This window comes from Ovis aries, chromosome 20, assembly GCF_016772045.2.
Source record: "Ovis aries strain OAR_USU_Benz2616 breed Rambouillet chromosome 20, ARS-UI_Ramb_v3.0, whole genome shotgun sequence".
Taxonomy (NCBI): Eukaryota; Metazoa; Chordata; class Mammalia; order Artiodactyla; family Bovidae; genus Ovis; species Ovis aries.
This window is the reverse complement of record NC_056073.1, coordinates 17,603,013-17,623,901: the sequence shown is the minus strand read 5'-3', so window position 1 is coordinate 17,623,901 and position 20,889 is coordinate 17,603,013.

Below are 20,889 nucleotides of genomic sequence, written 5' to 3'. Positions count from 1 at the left end.
GACTTAAAAAAAACACAAAACCTGAAGTCTAGGGACTTTCCTGGTGGTCCAGTGGTTAAGAATCGGCCTTCCAGTGCAGTGGGACACAGGTTTGATCCCTGGTTGGGGAACTAAGATCCCACAGGCTTTGGGTAACTAAGCTCTCTCGCTACGGCTGCTGAGCCCACGTGCTCTTGCACCCTGGCGTCACAACTAGAGAGAAGCCTTTGTGTCATGACAGAGAGCCCGTATACTGAAACCATGATGCAACCCAGCCAAAAATAAATAAATACTTTGAAAAAATTTTGGGAGGAGGAATCAAGATGGCAGAACAGAAGGACGTGGAGACCACCCTCTCCCACACACGAAAAATTCTAATGAACACCAAACCCGTGTTCCAAATGTGTTCGCGTTGGCTGGGACCCAGGCTGGCCCCGAGCTGTGGCTCTCTGCTGGCCCATGGGGATGGGATGGTCCTGGCACCAGGAGCTGTGGCCACCAAGTCCACGCACAGCTGCCAACATGCCAGCTGCTAGCCTGGCCAGTCCCACCTCCCTCCCTGCCCTTGGGCCAGGGCTCAGGTTGTATTCTATACGAATACGGCTATAGTATTTCTTTTGTTCTTCCTCGCAAAAAATTTTTTAAAATAATTTTAATTGGAGGATAATTACTTTACAGTATTGTGGTGGGTTTTGCCATATATTCACATGAATCAGCCATGGGTGTACATGTGTCCCTCATCCCGAACCCCCCTCCCACCTCTCTCCCCATCCCATCCCTCTGGGCTGTCCCAGTGCACCAACTTTGAATGCCCTGTTTCATGCATCAAACTTGGACCGGTCATCTCTTTCATATATGGTAATATTCATGTTTCAATGCTATTCTCTCAAATCATCCCACCCTCACCTTCTCCCACAGAGTTCAAAAGTCTGTTCTTTATATCTGTGTCTCTTTTGCTGTCTCGTGTATAGGGTCATTGTTACCATCTTTCTAAATTCCATATATATGCATTATTATACTGTATTGGTGTTTTTCTTTTTGACTTACTTCACTCCGTATAATAGGCTCTGGTTTCATCCACTTCATTAGAACTGATTCAAATGCATTCTTCTTAATGGCTGAGTAATATTCCATTGTGTATATGTACCACAGCTTTCTTATCCATTTGTCTGCCAGTGGACATCTAGGTTGCTTCCATGTCCTACCTATTGTAAACAGTGCTGAGATGAACACTGAGGTACACTTGTCTCTTTCAATTCCGATTTTGTTCTTCCTCTTTTTAAAAAATATTTATTTGGCTGCATTGGGTGTTAGTTGTGTCATAGATAAGATCTTGCCTTGGCATGTGGGATCTTAGTTCCCTGACCAGGAACTGAACTCACATCCCCTGCACTGCAGGTGGATTCTTAACTACTGGACCACCAGGAAAGTCCTGCTATAGTATTTCTCTTAACTCTGTATTTCCAACACCAGGCACATAGTAGATGTGCAGTAAATGTCAAACGAATAGATTCCCTGTGTTCAAGTTGGTGGTGAGTATTTAAAGGAGAGGAGAGCTTTGTGTTTCCTAAGCGTCACTGCTGGTTGATATGTAGTTTGTTTTGGGGAAGGCGCAGGGTACCTCTCTCACCAAGGACACATCGCAGCTAACCCAGCTATGGCCTGAGTTCATTTCCAAACAGAAGTGGAGAAATTCCCACCCATGTAGGTTTGAGCATTTCACTATGACTGTGTCAATCTGGGGGCTAAGGAGCCCCCTGCATTTCACAGAGGAAAGCAGCAGATTCAATCAGAGCTTGGGTTTTCTGGGGCCCAGTCTAGTTCTTTTCACCTCGCAGCATCACTGAATACTTTCTTTCACCACGGAGTTTAGAGACGTGATGAACTTTCTGAAAAATACATTTGCCTGGGGGCTTGCAGTACCCAGCCCGCAGGGGTAGGAAGCCGCATTGCTCCTGAGAAGCTTGGAGGACTGGGGCTCCCGCGTGACTGTGGTATTCCTGAGGCATGGTGTGCAGTGGTGATGGGATCAGGAGGAAGCAGATTTGTGTTGCTGTGCTCTGAAACCTCCCCTCTGACTCTTCATATACTCACTGGGTCCCAGGGCTCTAGAGGCCTCCTCACAGCCCTCTCCTCCTCCTGGATAGCCAGGAGCTTCCTCACTGGGGTCAGTGTGGTCTTTGAACTTCACTGAGTGCAAACCTCTACTTCTGCAGTCCTTTGGCTGGACAGATGTCTCTACCTTTGTGATCTCACCTCGTGCCTACTGCGAAGGCTTCCTGCAGCCTCGATGATGACACTGGGTGGTAGGCAGGGCTGAGGTCCCTATTTTATACATGGAGTAAGTGCACAGTGGAGTTGAGTCCAGCATCCCTCCTTACTACTCTATGGGGCCTCTGCTATGCCTGGTACCAATCCCTCCCACCCTAGCATAGTGCTGCCACACTTCTTTGTAACTGATAACCCTCGCCCCCCACCGGGGCTCAGAAACAGCATCTGTCTTGTTCATGGCTGTCTCTCTGGTGCTCCGTAAATGCACACAAAAAATATTGAGAGCTCAAAGGTTAAAATTTGGATTCTCAATTTAGGAGTCAGTACAGGTGTCTAGTATAGGAGTCGGCAGACATTGACATTTATGATATATTTCCAGGGACTGGTGCTGGACAGGGTTGCATGCATGCATGCTAAGTCGCTTCAGTTGTGTCTGACAGTTTGTGACCCTGTGGACTGTGGCCCACCAGGCTCCTCTGTCCATGAAGTTTCCCAGGCAAGAACACTGGAGTGGGTTGCCATGCCCTCCTCCAGGGTTTCTTCCTGACCCAAGAATCAAACAGGTTCTTTACTACTAGCGCCACCTGGGAAGCCCACAGCCTCACATATCTGCATGGAGATCCTTCCCCAGTGGACTTCGCACACACTGGCTGGATGCCCAGTGATTCCTGCTCATAGGCTATCTTCCCATGCCAAGTCTGGACTGATAACCCTGTTAAGCTGGAGTTCATGTTTGTGTCCAAAGAATCTTATGTGTGCTTTTCTGGAGAAAACCCATAATGAAACGTGACTTTTGGTCGTAACTTGGATATATTGTACCAGGATTAGCCAGGCATGAACAAGGAACCCTTAACTGGAATTTGTTTTCTTTCTTTTCCGAATATAGAATATTCCTAAATTTGCTTTCAATCACGCACAAAAATATTTTTAATATCTTCAAACATTTAGAAAACAGTAAAGATATTTACAAAGCAGTTTATGAGGCTGTGGTTTCTACAGGGTTCAGAGGGCAGCCATCACTTCAGGCAGGTGAATGGGAATTATCGTGAAACATTGGTTCCTAAATAGCAGTGTAGATTTGTAGGAATGAAACCCACATAGAACTCATGCATCTCTGCGCTTGATTTCTGTTTATTGGCCCATTGCCCTGACTTGAGCCTCAGCAGTAGAGCAGGTGATGGAGAATCTAGAAGGCTGCAGCTTGTTAAACGGTTGAGATGATAGAGCAGCAAGTTGAGGTCATCAGAGCACTGGGTCCTTTGGCTCACAGAGTGCAGATGGAGGGACTCGGTCCACATGAGACACTCTGGGCTGGGGGTCAAGGTCAGCTGCTTGTGGGGTTGCCTGAAGGTTGGGTCACTTTTGTTTAGTCACCAAGTCATGTCTGACTCTTTGTGACCCCATGGACTACATGTAGGCTGTGCCAGGCTCCTCTGTCCATGGGATTCTCCAGGCAAGAGTAATGGAGTGGGTTGCCATTTCCTTCTCCATGGGTTACCTTGGTGAGTCACTTTTCCCAGAGCTTTGAAACCCTGCTCATTCTCCGTGACTGTTCTGGCAGTAACCTTCCTACCTTACAGACTCACAACTTTGGGGTCACTTTGGGGTTTGTCTTGCTGTTCCCTGTCCAGTTTTATTGACAGTTTTCACAAAATGCTGCCTATTCTCTTATAGTACAGTGACCTTTCATCCCCGTCCCATCCCAGGACCCCATCCCAATTCCCCAACCCAGGCTAGGCACACTGCTACCCAGTTACGGTCAATGTCCAGCCACTCCCCCCGCAGAGGCAGCTCTTGGTGTACACACTCCATCTCTTCATCCATCACCCCATCTAGAGGCCTGGGGTCTCTAGCAAACGGTAGCAGGAGCAGAGACCCCAGTGTATTAAGAAAGCAATGTATTAGGGGCTTACTTGGTGCCAGCTGTACCAGGCAGTTGACAGAGTCTATCCCAAGCAGTCCTCACAGTGACCCTGCAGTCACAGGTGCCTGAGATATGGCTGAGAAAGCCTAGCTGAGAAGGGTCAGGGGACAGGGGGTCAGGTGTGGGCTAGGGTTTGAAGTCAATGCATCTACCTCATAGCTCCTGCTCTTTCTGCGGCACTGACTCTGGTGGAAATATTTTTTGGTTACGTGCCCTCACTCAGCTATTAAAATTGTCTTCCGGAAGCGCCAGCTGCATGAGCTCTGCGGACACTGGCAGTCACTTCCAGTCACCTCCTAGGCCAGCTCCCTCCACCCTGCCAAGGGCAGCTCTTCCCGCTGGAGGCCAGCTATCTGCAGTTTCCTGTCTGCTGCGGCCCCCGGGGGCTACGCTGGCCAAGGAAAGGAGGAAACGGGTCTCTGCCTTTCATTGAATTTGCCCAGCTGCCTGCGGGCTCCTTGGCAGTGCCCTGTCTCACGGTGCAGTCCTTGGCACCCAGTCCTGAATGGGTTCCCAGACAGAGAGTGTGGGTCCTTCCCCACCCCCCACCAGCCCCCTCCTACACCCGAGGAAAGGCTGTCTCTGCCTCTCCAAACCCATCCCTCAGATGGAACACCCAGGCAAAGCCAGTGGGATGGGAGGTGAGGAACGTGGCAAGGGAACTTCTTCAAGAGGAGAGGTGGGCTATAGCTAGGGGGCGCCCCCAAGGAGCTTTTTGTTTATTTATTTGTTTTTATTTGGAGGATAATTGCTCGACAATATTGTTGAACAACAAGAATTAGCCTCAAGTATGTTATATGCCCTCTCTCCCACACCCACCCCTGCCCCCATCCTACCTGTCTAGGTCACCAGAGAGCACTAAGCTGAGTTCCCTGTGTCACAGCTGCTTCTCAAGGAGTTCTTTAGGTTGGAGAGACCCGAGCACCTCTTCACAGACATATGGGTTCTCCCCTTGCTGTGCCGGGTCTTTGGTAAGAAGATGTTAGCAAGGTGAGTACCAGGAGGTTACCTTAGCAGCAGGAGAAGACCCACGTGTGTGGGCCTCCAGGGATGCCCAGGCTTCAGGAAGCTGACTCCCACCCCTCATAGCAGAGTGGCACAAAACTGCCTGGTGGGAAGGTGGGGCTCTGGGGGAAGACCCCAGGAGGGAAGGATTTAGGGGTTCATCTGACTTAGACTGAAAGATGACTCGAGGAGAGCAAGCCATCACTTGGTGCCATCCCTTGGTCTCTGCATCCCTGATCACCCAGTGTGATGGTTCAGTGGTGCCTTCTTGCCCTTCAGATGTTGGGGGTGTGCCCAGGGGCCAGAGCGACAGTGAGCACTTTGAGGACCACTCTCTGGCCAGCAGCCCACTTTCAATCAGTTCGTGCACTGACAACTTGACTTCCCTGCACCCTAGGAGTCAGGCTCCAATAGTCTTACTGGGTTTCACCCTGCGCTACAGATGCAGGAACTGAAGCTCAAATTGGAGAAATAACTGGTACCTGTCTAAGGTGCCAGGGCCAGGAACTGGGGTGTTCAGTCTCCATGATGCTGCTAGAAGGAGGGTGGGGGAACGGATGGCCAAGGCCCCAGGGCAGACAGGAAGGGTGGGGCAGGATGCCTGGCACAGCTGGTTTTATTCTGTCTTCACAACAACCCCACCAAGCAGGTATTAGTCATCTGACTTTGTAAAGTGGAAACTGAGGCTCAGATATTACTTAGTTGCCCACAATGAGGGTTGGAGCCAGACTTTTGACCTAGATCTGACTTGAAAGGTCATCTCAGCACTAGATGGAATCCTTGTTGGCACAACCTCTGGGAAGGAATATGCTTCATGCCGCCCGCCCTGTTCTTGTGAGCTCGTCACGCGGTATTATGCAAAGGCACAGAAGGTAGTGTGGGACAGCATTTCAGCTTTTATAAGGCCCTTTGGAAATGTGAAAACTGGTGAGGTTTTCTGGGGTCCCTCTCCCCAGAATAGTCCATACACATAGATAACTCTAGGTGAGATTTCAGGGATTTGAGGCTCCCCAAAGCCTTCAGTGGCTCCCAGTTGAGAACTGTGACACGTGTTGTTAGAAGCGGCGACTGTCCACACCCTTCATAGGACACATCATAGCACACAGGGACGGCTGTATGTCGGTGGGCATTTCAGCCTCACTTTAATTTTTTAATTTTCATTTTATCTGGCTGCCCAGGTCTTAGCTGTGGCATGCAGCATCTTTGATCTTCCTTGCGGCATGTGGAATCTTGAATGACAGGTGAACTCTTGGCTGCAGCATGTGAGATCTAGTTCCCTGACCAGAGATTGAATCCGCGCCCCTGTCTTGGGAGTTTGCAGTCTTCGCCACTGGACCACCAGGGAAGTCCCTCAGTCTTCTACTTAATCATGAGAACTGTTAACAACATGTAGAGGGCAGTTCTGGAAGCAAAGTCTATCTTTGCTCTGGAATAGCACATGGCAGTTCCAAGGAAAGATGGCAAGGCTCTAAGCAGGCGCAGCTCCCCAAGACATATCACTGGGTGGGGAAAAGCATGTTGAAGAGTGAGACACAGTGCACTCACATCATTTATGGAAAATCAAACAAAAACACTCAGCCATATTATTTATGCCCTACACATGCAGAAGAATGCCCAAAAATGCATGGAAAATGGGCTTGAATGATACACAGGATGCTATTTGTAGTGGGATTCTTTGGGCAGAGTGGAAGATCTTGCTTCCAGGTGACACAGCTCTGTCTGAACTGCTTTAACATTTTTATAAGGAGACTCTATACCTAAATTATGTGTATACTGAAAACTAATTTTCAAATGCAGCACACCCACAGGGTATATGGGGGAAGGATGATGGGGGGAAGGGATTCTGAAGGAGGTGGGGTAGGGTAGGGGGAAAACGTTTGTGTCAGACAATCCTATATTCCAGCCCTGACCTTGACAATTACCTGCCTGTGACCTTGGGCAAGTCACTTTAAGTCTCAAATTTCTTCTGTGAAATGTGGATGATAAAATCTGCCTTCCAGGGCTCTGGTGAAGATGAAGTAGGATAAATAACTCTTAGCACATAGTAGGTGCACAATGAATCACAGCCATTATCGTTATTTTAAATTTTAGCTCCCCCAATATTTGAGTGCTTACTAGGTGATAGTTGGATTAAGGGCTTCAGGAGCATATCTGGTTCAATCAGAGGTGACTTCCTGCAGGAGGAGGAGTTATAGCTACTTGAATGTGTGAGAAGCAGGGCATCAGTGAGTCACAGAGAGAGCTGAGTGCAGCAGCCAGGAGGGATCATATCTATGTGATACGATATGAGTAGTGATATGACTATCTCCATATTACAGACAATATGAGAATCTACATAAGAGAATACAGAGAATCTAAGTAAGTTGCCCATGGACATATAGCAAAGAACTGATCACATGGGAGGGACAGGCTGATGCAGAGACCTTGGGGAAAATGCAGAAAACTGGGGTAGTTCAGTGGCAGGGTGGAGTAGGAAAGAATGGCTCTTAGCACCAGAGAGACTCCTGAAGACAGGGACAGGGACATGTCATGGACCCGCCTGGCCTTGGTGAGGCTGGGTAGAGATAAGCAGAGCAGGCCATGCGAGAGACAGCAGGACCTAAGGTCTTATAATCACAAGGTGCTCTTTCATTTGCGTGTTTTGTTCTGGTTTTTGGCCGTACCATACGGCTTGTGGGGTTTTGGTTCCCCAAACAGGGGTTGAACCCTCGCCTTGGCAGTGAAAGCAGAGTCCTAACCATTGGACTGACAGGAAATTCTGTAAGGTACTCCTGACAGAGGCCACCCTCCAGCAGCCCTCCAACTGCCCTGAGGCCCAAGAGGAAAGAATTGGGGGCAGCCCACAGGGAGGATGCCAGGCCACATGGTCCCATGAGGCTGCAGACTTTCCCCAGGAACCTTCCAAGAACTGGGTGAGTTGAAAGCTGGCTGGAGGTGTGCATTTAATTGTCAACGCATGCCCTGTGACCCAGCAATTCTGCTCCCTAGGTTCTCTGGCAGGGCCACAGGGGACACGGGCAAGGGAGCTCCTACAGGATTGTTGAGGGGTATTAAAGGGGATGTGGGTGCCTATCACCATCAGAGTGGGTAAATACATGTGGAGGGCACCCACCATTGCAACATGAGTGGGTTTTAAAAAAACATGGTGCTGAGTAGCAGTAAGAATATGTGGTGTATTAAATATGAAACTAGAAAATGCAGGCGGAGGTTTTCCCAAGAACACATGCAAATGGTTGGCTATGAGGGGCAGGAGGTGGTGAAGAGTGGGGATAAAAGTGAGAGAAACACCGACTGCTGTGAAAATTCAGCCCCTCTGCGGGCTGATCAAACCGCATTTCTATGTGCACTGCGCCACCTAGTGGGCACAGAAACTCAGGACAGCCTGGGCCGGGGCGTTGCCTGGCGGGGCCCTGGAGCAGAGGCGTGGAGGAGGGCTGGCTGGGGTTGGTTGCCGGCCTGGCTTTCAGGTCTGGGGTGGGAAGGGTTCAGACAGGCTTGCCCTACTCCCAGGTGGCCTTCTCACATCACGTGAGCTCCTCCATACAGCTTAAACTGTTCCAGAACCTTCCTTGGGTTCTCACTGCCTGTGAGTCAGTTTGCACATTCTTATAATCCAGACCCCACCCTACATTCTCGCGTTGTGACGTCTATGCTCCATAACCCGATGGCTCTCAAACAGGCCACAGACTTCTTGCTTTGAATGCTCTTCCCCCCATTTCTCCACCTGGTAAAGTCCTCCTCACACTTAAAAATTTTTTTTTTAAATTTTGGCTGCACCGCATGGTTTGTGGGCTCTCGGTCCCACACTGGGGATTGAACCTGGGCTGCAGCAGTAAAAGGCCTGAATCCTAACCACTAGACCACCAGGGAACTCCCCAGAGTGTTCCTCACTCTTAAAGTCCTCAGTGGTCAATTCCTCCACAAAGACACCCCTGGCAAACCGGCCACCCCAAAGCCCCTGCCGTTAAACCCATGGTCATTATCAGTTGCCAGTTACCCACGGAACAGCCAGCTCAGTGCTGTTAATGGGTAGAGGAAAGAAAACAGGGGGCTTTGATGTCAGATTAGGTGCTGAAACCTCAGCTCTGCCACTCATCAGCTGTGAGACCTTGAGCAAGGTAGTTAAGTATCTGGTAAATGGAAATAAAGCCCTTACCTTGTTGTTGTTCAGGCGCTAAGCCCTGTCCGACTCTTTGTGACCCCATGGACTGCAGCCTGTGAGGCCTTGCCTGACCTGTCTCCTTCCTCTCTCCCCATGGCTGCCCACACTCCAGCCACACTGCCCCACCCTGCTCTTCCTTGAGCTCACCAAGTCCTTTCCTGCCCCCGGCCTTAACACCTGCTGCTCTCTGCCTAGAACATTCTCCCTTCTCATCCTCCTCCACTTCATTCCCAGTGTCACCTCCTCAGAGAAGCCCTCAGCCACCCCCCTCGAAATCCCCGCCCCCGCTTGGCTTTGTCTCACCTTCTGTGTATTTTCCTCTAGGGTTTACCGCAACCTGTAACTTCCCGATTATTTTTTGTGTGTGTGGCTGCACTGGGTCTTCGTTGCCGCAGAGGCTTTCTCTAGTTACAGCATGTGGGGGCTACTCTCTAGCTGTGGTGTGCAGGCTTCTCCTGTCATGGAGCAACAAGGACTTCTCTGTAGGGCACGTAGGCTCAGTAGTTGCCCCATGCCATGTGGGATCTTCCTGGATCAGGGATCAAAGCTGTGTCCCCTGCATTGGCAGGCAGATTCTTAACCCCTGGACCCCCGGGGAAGTCCCGTTTTCTGACTTTTTGACTTGGTCGTTGGCTCTGGGTGGATAGGGGTCGTGAGTCTGGGAAATAAACAGACTTACAAGGTGTCACTCCCGACCTTGACCTTGGCTCTTCCCTGGGTCCACCTGCTCACAGGGAGCCCCTCAGGGCAGGGGTGCGTCTCACTGCCTCACTCAGCTTTCCCTTGTCGGCACCTAGCCCTTGCCCCGCCCGGCGTGGACCCTTAGTCGTGCTTTGCCCTCCGTCTGTCCTGTTCTCACCCCTTTTCCCTTTCTGGTTCCTCATGGTCCCTGACGGTTTCTAATGCGGGTCAGGTTTGAGCCTGGCATCTCCCAGAACAGGAGTATCTTACTTTGTTTCCCAGTAAAACATAGGATTTCAAGTGGGGAGTTTGGGTTCCATTCCTGACTGGAGTTTTAGAGGTCTTGGGTGGTAGGACAGTGACCTAGAATGGTCTGGTCTAACCCGAGGGACTTAGAGAGGCCAGGAGGTCCCAGTGACGCCCGCTGGCCCCTCTCAGGTCGAGGGGCTTAGGCTGTGAGTTGTCCAGGCTGAGTGGGGTCCACACAGTCTAATGAAGCATCACTTGGCCCAGAGGCAAATTGGTCCCTGAGCATGGCTTGCCCTTCCTGATGCCGAACCAGAGGCCTGGTAAAGGCGGCAGTGCCATGGCTGTGCGTCACCCATGTGGCAGCTGGAGGATGGCCCCTGGCACCAGGAAGCAGGACGCAATCTGTTGGTATCCAGAGGCCGGCCTGGAGTCAGTCTGCTGCCTTGGGGGGCATGGAGAGAGCCCCCCCAGGGTCCTGCCATCTACCAACCCAGCGAGCAAGTGAGGCAGGATTCATACCCTCCCCTCACAGATGAGGCGTACTTGTGGGGGTCGGGGGTGGGAGGGTAGAGAAAGTCATTCTCCTTGAATTTGAAGATTTACAGTAAAATTTCAAAAAGTCAGTTTGGGAACTGATGTGGGGACCACTGGCACCTTATTTTGTTAAGTGAAGACATAAGGATAATTTATGAAACACACATTACCGTAAAATAGATAACCAGTTTGAGTTTGACGTATGACTCAGGGCACCCAAAGCCAGGGCTCCGTGACAACCTGGAGGGGTGGGAGGGGGAATCGGGATGGAGAGGACATGGGTATACCTACAGCCGATTCACGTCGATGTATGGCAAAAATTATCGTAGATTTATAAAATAATTATCCTCTAATTAAGAAAAATAATGAAAAGAATAATTTAAAATTAATTTTCTATTATCATATCCTAAAAACTGAACATTGTCATACCAAAAAAAGAGAAATAAGAAATAGTCGTTCCCCAGAGGGACTTCCCTGGTGGTCCAGAGGTTAAGACTCTCCTTTCCAATAAAGGGGGTGCAGGTTCGAGCCCTGGTTGGGGGGCTAAGATCCCATATGCCTCATGGCCAAAAAGCCAGAACATAAAAACAGAAGCAATATTGTAACAAATTCAGTAAAGACCTTAAAAATGGTCCACATAAAAAAAAAAAAAAAAAAGAAATAGTCTTTCCCCAGCAAGATTGATAGGCATCCTTACACTGACATTTTGAGCTGTGGGCAGGTGAGAACACGGTTGGGGATCACCTCTCGAGAGTGTTGGCTTAGCGGTTTGAAGGTGTGTGTGTGTGTGTGTGTGTTTGTGTGCATGCGTAGGAAAGAGTTGTGGAAGCTGGTAGCTGCCTAAGTGGTGTGATTAGGGGGAAAAGGAAGCGCTTCCCACAACCTAAAGAGTACTTGAACGAACCCACAATGTCTCCCTTTCTCTGTATCACTTAGACTTCCTGTGGATTAACTGGTTTTCTTTTTGAAAGTGCAAATATCCCATGGGCAGGGTCCACTGGGCAAGCTGGACAGGGGTTGGGTGTTTGTCCAGGGGCCGTCTGGTCGGGATAAAACATCAAGAGCTCATGTAGGGACAGCAGGGGAGAAAAGGGTGGCCTCGCTGAGCCCTCAGCGAGTGCACGTCGGGTGCTGTCCCTCAGGCTGCCCCACGTGGGTCAAGTCTCTGAATTCTCTTAGCAACACAGCCAGTGTCTTCTTCTTCTGTCCATTTCCTAGGTGAGAAAATTGAGGTCCAGAAAGGACGCAGTGTGTATCCTTACACAGTCTGTGCTGGAACCAGTGTTTATGTCCACATCTGCCTGAACTCAAGCCCAAAGCTTTTATTTCTCTAGCTGGCCAAGTCTCAGAAATGTTTAAAACCACTTGAGGGGAATTCCCTGGTGGTACATGGTTAAGACTTAGAGCTTCCACTGCAGGGGGTACCGGTTTGATCCCTGGTTAGGGAACTAAGATCCTGCATCCCAAGCAATGAGGCTAAGAAAAAAAGAAAAGGCAAAAACCACCCCACTTGCACCCCATGTCTGTGTTAGCACCGTGTCCAGCAGACTTGTGTTTTATTTGTTCTGTTCATCCCCAAACACCGTGGCTGACCTTGTTGCCTGCTTCCAGGCCACTGGAGGGAAGGGTCACAAACTGTCCTGGTCTGTCCCAGACTCTGTCCTTCAATCGTTATTTTTTTTTAAACTTAAAAAAATTGGTGAGGGCTTTCCTGGTGGCTCAGTGATAAAGAATCCACCTGCTGATGCAGGAGACACGGGTTTGATCCCTAATCTGGGAAGATCCCACATGCCTTGGGGCAACTAAGCCCGTGGGCCACAACTACTGAGCCCACGTGCTGTGACTACTGACGCCTGGGCATCCTAGAGCACGTGCTCTGCAATAAGAGAAGCCGCTGCAATGAGAAGCTGTTGCTGCTACTAGAGAGTGGCTCTTGCTCGCCACCATTAGAAGAAAGCCCATGCAGCCATTAAGACCCAACACAGCCAAAAATAAATAAATAAGCTAAAATTTCTTTAAAAATTTAAAATGGTGGTGAAATGCATGTAACATAAAACTTACCATTTTAACCATTTAAAAGTGTACAATTTGATTTGCTGAATTCAGCAGCACTTGGTGCATTCGAGGGCTCTGCAACCCTCCCATCTCTAGTTCTGCACCCATCAGGTGCTCACCCCTGTTCTCCTCCCCCAGCCCCTGTCAATCGCAGATCTGCTTTCTGTCCCTATGAATCTGCCCATTCTGGACATTTCATAGAAACGGGATCACACGGTATGTGGCCTTTTGTGACTGGCTTAGCCCGTGGCTTAGCATGAGGTTTTCAAGGTTCATCCATGTTGTAGCAGGAACCAGCATGGCATTCCTTTTTGGGACTGAATCATATTCCATTGCACAGATAGGCCACAATTTGTTTATCTTTTTATCATCGGATGGACACTTAGGTTGTTCCTACCGTTTAGCTACTGTGAATAGTGCTGCTGTAAACATTTTCGTCCAAGTTTTTGTCTGGACACCTGTTCTCAATTTTTTTTTTTTGGGTCCCTATTAGGAGTGGAATTGTTGGGTCATACGGTAATTCTATGTTTAACTTCTTGAGGAGCAGTCAAACTGTTTTCCACAGCAGCTGTAGCATTATACATTCTTACCAGCAGTGTGTGAGGGCTCCGATTTCCCCACCTCCTTGCCAACACTTGTCATTTTCCTTTTTATAGCCGTCCCAGTGGGTGTGAAATGGTATCTCATTGTGGGTTTTGTTTGCATTTTCCTAATGACTAATGACATTAATCATCTTTACTCCTTGGGAGGCCTGAAGCAGGTCCTTCACCCTCTCCATGCCTCAGTTTCCTCATGTCCAAATTAGGATACACCTAAGGAAGATACGAGGATGGAATGAGTGAACCGGGGTGAAGAACTTAGCATTTGTGTCAGGCACGGAGTTGGGGCTCCTAGACCATCTCAGGCAGCCCCAGGCCTGCCCTTGCTCAGTTGGTGGGGCAGCTGGCTACTCAGAGGACCCTCCTGGCTCTGACCAGCTGGGACTCTGGGTAAGTTAAAGCTGCTCCCCTCTGTCTCCACCACCCTGGACTTCACAGGGAACCACAACCCTTAAGGCTGGGCTGGGGCTGATTTCTGCTCAACCCAGAAGACAGTTACTGAGTGTAGCAGATCCCCTGGGACCTCTTCTCCATTTCTGAGGACCAGCTGCCCTTCGAGCGTTTTCCCTTCTGTGCGAGCTCTCTGCAGACTGCCTTCCGCTACTGGAGCAGCAGAAGTGCCCAGAAGTTCATGCCCCAGGCGGCCCTGAGCCAATGACTGTGACACGGGGGTGGGCAAGACCCAGCTCTCTGGCCTGGCATGGGAACAGCTTTCAGTCCCGAGCCCCCTATACAGCGTGGACTGCAGGCATCCTCCGTCCCCTTCCTGGCCTCTTGCTCCCCCCGCCTTGCTTCCCCAGTCCCTTTCACGTCCCCTGGGAGCACTCCCTTAGGAACTTGCCTAGCCGGAACCCTCTCTCCGGATCTGCTTCTGGAAAACTCAGCTTAAGACATGGAATGCTGGGACTTCCCTGGTGGTCCGGTGGTTGGGAATTCGCCTGCCAGTGCAGGGGATATGAGTTTGATCCCTGGTCTGGGAAGATTCCACATGCCCTGGGGCCACTGAGTGGCTACTAAGCCCACATACAGCAACTACTGAACCTGAGCTCTAGAACCCGTGCTCCACAATGAGAGAAGCCGCCGCAATGAGAAGCCCACGCATAGCAAGAAAGAGTAGCCCTCACTCACCGCAACTAGAGAAAGCCTTCATGCAGTAATGAAGACCCAGTGCAGCCAAAAAAAAAAAGATACAGAGCATCTGTGTGCTAAGCCCTTTGGAAAATGCTGAGGTAGACAAAGATCAACAAAGTTTTCTTCCCCAGTGGAGCCCACAGCTTGGTTGGGGCTGGTGCTGATAGCAGTATCATGCCAGTAGCCAGTGTTGTGTGCCTACTACATGCCAGGCACTGGGCTGATGGTTGTACATGTGTTACATATGGACCTACTTCATTTAAACCTGTAACAATTGTTACGGGATGCTATTATCATCCCCACTTTACAGATGAGAAAACTGAGGCCCAGAGAGGTTAATGAATATGTAGCCACTTATTGCAGAGGGATAAGCTCTGGAGGGGAGAGGGAAGGTGATGCCCAGCTGCTGCCGTATAACAGAGGATAGAGATTCTCCAGGGCCACACTATGACTGGTTGTGAGGGTGTTTCAGAATTTTAATTTGTTACTGACTTTGGACAACTTTGTAGGAATGATTCAAATTAAGAAGGAAAAAAAGAAAGAATTCAAGTCCATCCCTCTAATACTGTCTCTCTCAGCTTACTTTCTCCTACTCTGCTTTCCTGAGCAAGAGGTGGGTGGAGGTCCTGCCCGCAGGACAGCACTGGATGCCCTAGCTGAAGACCCTGCCCCACGCATGTGGGTGAAAATGGGGTACCAGCTGCTGCCTTGCCTGGTCTCCCCACCGTCTGAGCTCCCAGGAGGCCTAGTGGGGAAAGAGGCATGGGCTGTGCCCCTTTGTGATTGAGCCTCAATATTGACAACCACCAGACCCCTGGGAAATGAGAAGCACCATCTGGGGAGGGCTATCACTCCCTGAGCGTGTATTGGGGTGATTAAAGACACAGACCCAAGGCAGACAGCCTGCAATCAAATCCTAGCTCTGCTGTTTACAAGTTAAGTGACTTGTTCTCAGAGCCTTAGTTTCATCTCTAAAATGGGAACAATAACAACACTGGCCTCTTAGGATTGTTGTGAGAATTAAATGAGATAATATACACAAGGTAGACAGAATGCTGCCTTGGATATAGTAGGAGCTATACACTTGTTGGCTGATTATTACTTTTATTAACTATTGTTGTGAAAAGAGAGTCTGGGCCCAGCTAAGACACTTGGCTTAGGTCTCACTCAGCAGCCCCTGATAGAGGCCCTGAGTCTGGATGCATTCTCCCACAGATATCCCGTGACCCCTGTGTGCTCCTGGGGGAAGGATAAAGGCTTCTGCCTCCTTCTTGCCTAGCCCTCCCCCACTGGCTTGCATCTTGCCCCACAGGGTTTCTGGGGCTCCCCAGAGTTGGAGGCTCCAGGAGTAGGACTGGGGGCTGGAGCGGGGATGGTCCCAGGGACATCACTCTGGACTCTGAATGCAGACAATCTGTCTACCGGCCCGCAAGCCTTCTGGGAAGAGGAGGGGATGGCAGCTGGCTCTGTGTCCTGCACCTGTGAATAAGCCAGCTCTGCCACTGCCTGGCTGTGTGACCCCGGCTGGCTTCCTCCCCTGGTCCTGGTGATGAATGAGCATTTATGAAGCACTTCCTCATTTAATCTTCATCCTCATCCCCCTGCCAATGATTCTGGTCCTCATTATCCAGATGTAGAAGCAGAGGTAACCAGAAAGTGAATAACCACAATAAGACCAGACAGACTGGGTCAGGGAGGGGCTGGGCCAGTGGAGACAGCGTAAGGTCGGGGCTGAGATTCCTGGAATGTAATCATGAGTGGGGTTACTGGGTTCAATTAAGCACAGCCCACCCCTGTCTGTGCTGCACAGAGCTCAGGGTTGCTGAGTCCCCACCTCCCTGCAGGGCTGGCCTTCTCTTCATTTTTGTCCATCCTCCAGAGGTGATGCCTGTGATTGTCAGTGCCTCTTCTTTTTTAAAAGTTACTTTTCACTTATTCAGTTGCACCGGGTCTTTGCTGCGGCATGAGAGATCTTCAACTGTTAATTGAGGCATGTAGGATCTAGTTCCCTGACCAGGGATTGAACCCAGGGCCCCCTGCACTGGGAGTGTGGAGTCTTAGCCACTAGACCTCCAGGGAAGCCCCTGTCAGTGTCTCTTCTCTTGCTTGTTAGCTTCAGGGGCCTACATCTCCTCTACCTGCCTGTTCGTGGCCTTTGTTCCTGTTGGGGTCTGGCTGCTGTCCTCTTTTCGTCTGCAGGTGTTCCTCATATCCTCTAGTCTAGCTATTAATCCTCGTCTGTTTGGACAGGGCGAGGATCCGCTCTCATTCTGTCATCTTTGGGCACTTTGAAACCTAACTCCTCTCCCTCCGGCCTGCTGCCCGGCTCCTCTCTGAGCGGAAGGCACAGGTGAGGCCCTTCTCACTGTCTCTGCCCTTTTGGTAAATGCCAGGCATCCAGGACAGGGTAGGGTCTGTGCCAGAAACTTGCTCTTAGCCCAGGGATGGAGCACAGGGCAGGGAGGGGCAGGCCAGGGCCGGACGGCAGCTGCCCCAGGACCCGACCCCGGGGCCCCCTGGTCAGGGCCTCTGGGCCCAACTGGTCAGGGTTCCTTCCTTCCATACACACCAGCGCTCGGCTGATCACCATGTTGGGCCTGGGGCCTCCAGCTTGATCAAGACCCTGCCCTTGGCCTCAAAAACGCCCGCTCAGTGCAGCAAACAGCCTGGCCGCTGCCCAGGGTGGTGGCTGGGCTGAAGCCACAGAGAGAGGACACCGCAGGACGCAGACTTGGACCACTGCCAGTGTGGGCAGGGAGGGCTTCCCAGAGGAGGTGCCTTTGGTCTGGGCTTTGCAGGAAGCCCACACATTCTACAGGCCTCGGCAAGGTCTTCATTCAAGCCCGGGCGGGAACGGGAGCCCAGCCTTTCATCTTCCTTTCCAGGAAACGTGCCTTCCAGGTCTTTCCCTTTCATGGAGTTGGGGAGAGGGGGGCCTTTGACTCCTTCTAAACAGGGGTCAGCACGGCTCACAGGGAAGGGAGGCAGCTTGGGGGTTAGCAGACCTGCCTCCTGTCCTTGCTGTCCGAGTGACCTTGGCCAAGCCCGCTTCCTCTCTGCAGTCCCCTGGTGTGAACGGTGAGAGCGTGGGGTGAGACGTGTGCTCCCAGAATCCTCTGGGATCCAACATAGCAGCCGAGGCATCATCCCGTCTTCTCTACAGCCCTCAAGGGACAGGGACCTGGAGGTCACCCGGAGTCTGTGGCCCCAGGCCCTCCGCTGCGTCTCTGCCCTGCACACCACCTTGCTAACAACCCCGGGTTTGTTCTCAGACCCCTTCCTGCACTTTCCTCACAACAGCTCCTGTGAACAGAGGAGATCCTGTGGGCCAGGTGCTGTGCTGGCGCTTTTAACACCCAAGGCCTCGTTTACTTCCCACAAATCTGCAAGGTGGGTACGACGCCTGTCCCCTTTCTGCACATGATATGATGGGGCTTAGAGAGACTAGGCCACACACCTAAGGTCAGCCAGCTTTTGAGTGGCAAGACAAAGGTCCCAGCCTGGCTCCACCTGCTCCAGAGTCCTTTCGCTAATTGCCTCCTCCCACATTCCCATGGTGACTCCCTCCTAAGTTCCACCTACCCGGTGAGCACGCCCCGCCAAGCTCTCCCTGTCTCCTAGATTCCCAGCCTAGATCTCACGCAGACATTTCTGCCTCTCCCAGGCCCACTCCTACTTTCCCCTTGGTCGCCTGCTTTCCTGGTGGACCCTCATCTGCCCCCCTCTTCCCAGCCTCTCCTCACTTCTCTGTACCGCCTAGAGTGTGTCCAGGGGCCGGGTGCCCACAAAGGGTTCCTCAGGCCCCTCATGATGTCCCCAGGCCTGCAGCACAGGCTGAGGAAGGGCTTGGATGGGGGCTCCGGGTCTCACATTCCGGTCGCCACCCCACCCCGTTCCTGAGGTTGAGCAGGTCAGCCATGAGGAGGTGGCTCTAGGGCCCAGAGGGTCTGGGGACCGGGGCCTTGGCAGCTGGCTTGGCACGTGCCCTACATGGCCAGCCTGAAGGGGACGTGCCTGGCTCTCTGGAAGCCGCTGGCTTATCAGAGGGGAGTGAAGGGGCTGGGACAGCCCGTCTCCTGGGACGTGCAGGGACTCACGCCACCGGGGGGTGTGCATGTGTGCGTGCGTGCATGTGCCCGCCCAGGGCAGCCCAGCTGGGCCCCGGAGGAGGGGTGGTGGGAGCTCTTGATTCACCACTGGCTTCTCTTGCCTTTAACAAACAGTGCAGTGTCTGGGACCCAGCAGGCCTGTGGCCTGCTTTCGCTGTTATTATTTTACAGTTAGGAGCTTAAATCACATTTTCTTTCCCCCCGAGGCTAAACCCATCTTTCACATGAAACCCCAGCTGATCAGTGTGTGTGTGTCTGTGTGTGTGTGCGTGCACTGGACCAGGAGAACAGCTGTCCAGGCTGCATCCTGGCTCATTTCATTCACACTGGCAAAGTCATTCTTCCACTCAGACTCAGCTTCCACTCATCAAGAAGGCCCGCAGCACCTGGGATGGTTGTTGAGTGTGAAATGAAACCCAGGATGTGCTGGGTGTAAACACTGCCATGCAACAGAGATGTGTGTGTTGGGGTTAGCTGGTCAGCGTCTTCTATTTCTACTTAGCGCTGTGCCAGGGCCGGCAAGAATGGCTGATGGATTCCTGGCTCCTCTTGTTAAGGATTTAGCTCGTGCCCTTGAAAATGAATTGGGTTGCCTCTGCCCCTGAGATGTAGAAGCTGGTGGGGTGAATCCATTGGGTGAATGAATGAACGAAAGAATGAGTGAAGATACCTGATTCTGCAGGGGTTGGGGCAGAAGGTCATCCCCCAGATGGGAGGTTATGTGGGTGGGTGGGGGAGCGGCTGGACCAGATGGGTTTTGAGGTCACTTCCCATTGTTGGTTCTTTCCAGATTCTGTGACCTGAGCTAACTTGTCCCATCTTTCCAAGAGCCTCTCACTCCAGACCCTCTGAGTACCTAGTGCTGTGCTGGGCACAGTACTCTGTCTACAGAATCCTGCCCTCAGGGTTTCCTGGGTCATGGAGAATTCCCAGTGAGCAAAGCCAAGGCTGATGCAGAACCTACGTGCTGGGCCAGGGGTGAGGCTAGGGAGTGGAACACCCTTTGGGAGGTCATGGCTGGGTGTGGGGAGGGGGACTTTCGGTCCTCTGTGGATCAGCCTGGAAGGCTTTCTGGAGGAATCTGTGTTGAATCTCAGTGTGAGCACGCCTGGTCCCAGCCATCACAGCTTTATGGTAACTAGCATGCCCCTCCCCTCTGCTTGCCATGCCCCGCCTATGACCCTGCAGGGCAGGAGGGTGCTGGCTGTGGCGGGCGTGGGGACTCTGGAGCCGTCAGGTTGTCAGTCCTTGCCGGCCCATCTGGGCCACCTCTAGGGAGGCTGGGGCTCTTAGGTGTGGTTCTGATGCTACGTGGTCTTTGTTGTTGTTCGGTCGCTAAGTCCTGCCCTTAGCTGGTTCTAACCTCTTAGAACCTGTTATTGCCCCTACAAATGAATGAGTGGTCAGCAAAGGGACCCCCAGTGTGAGAGCTCTGGGTGGGGGTCTGCTAGGAGCTGCAGCCCAGCCCTAGACCGCGTGCCCTGGGCTGAGTTGGGGGTGGGACGATCCCTCCCCTCTTTGTGCTGTCACCTCCTGGAGGGCCTTCTGGGGGCTGGAAATGACCCCCAGCAGAGTCGACTCCCTGGCTCTGGCGCCCCCCACGCCCACCCCAGGTCCCTCTGCCCCGTTTTGTCCCCTCGGTGTTACATTCCGCAGAGGAAAGTGATCCCTCACTCAAGGCCTGAGGATTACAGGCTGGAGAGAAGTCGGTGTTGCCCTGGGAACGCTCACGTAGCCTTTTTCCGTTTTCCCATCAGCGCCCTCCTCCTTCTGCCAAAGGCTGGGTTCGGGGGAATGATTCTGGCTGTGGTTGGGGGGCTGGTCAGCCCTTCCCTCCCTCCCTGAGGGTCAGCAGCCCTGAAAGGGGGGTAAACTGTGCTGAGCTTCTAGTAGGCCCTCTCAGGAGGTGGTTAGGGGTGAGGGGCCCTGGGGTCTCCATGTGTCTGGGCTCCCCTGCCCCCTCACTTCTGCCCTGATGCCCCTCCTAGGCTGAAGCCCCTCCACCCCTACTAAGCTGGGGATTTCCGCAGGCTGAGCCAACCGCCTGACCCTCATTATGGCGCCTTCATCCTGTTGGGGTTAAGCTCCCAGTGGCCTTCCCTGCCCCCCACCCCAGAGGCCAGGCTGGGGGTCAGAGATTCAGGAGGCTCAAGCCTGCTGGGCCCCCTCTGGGAAGGGCTGGTGGCTTGT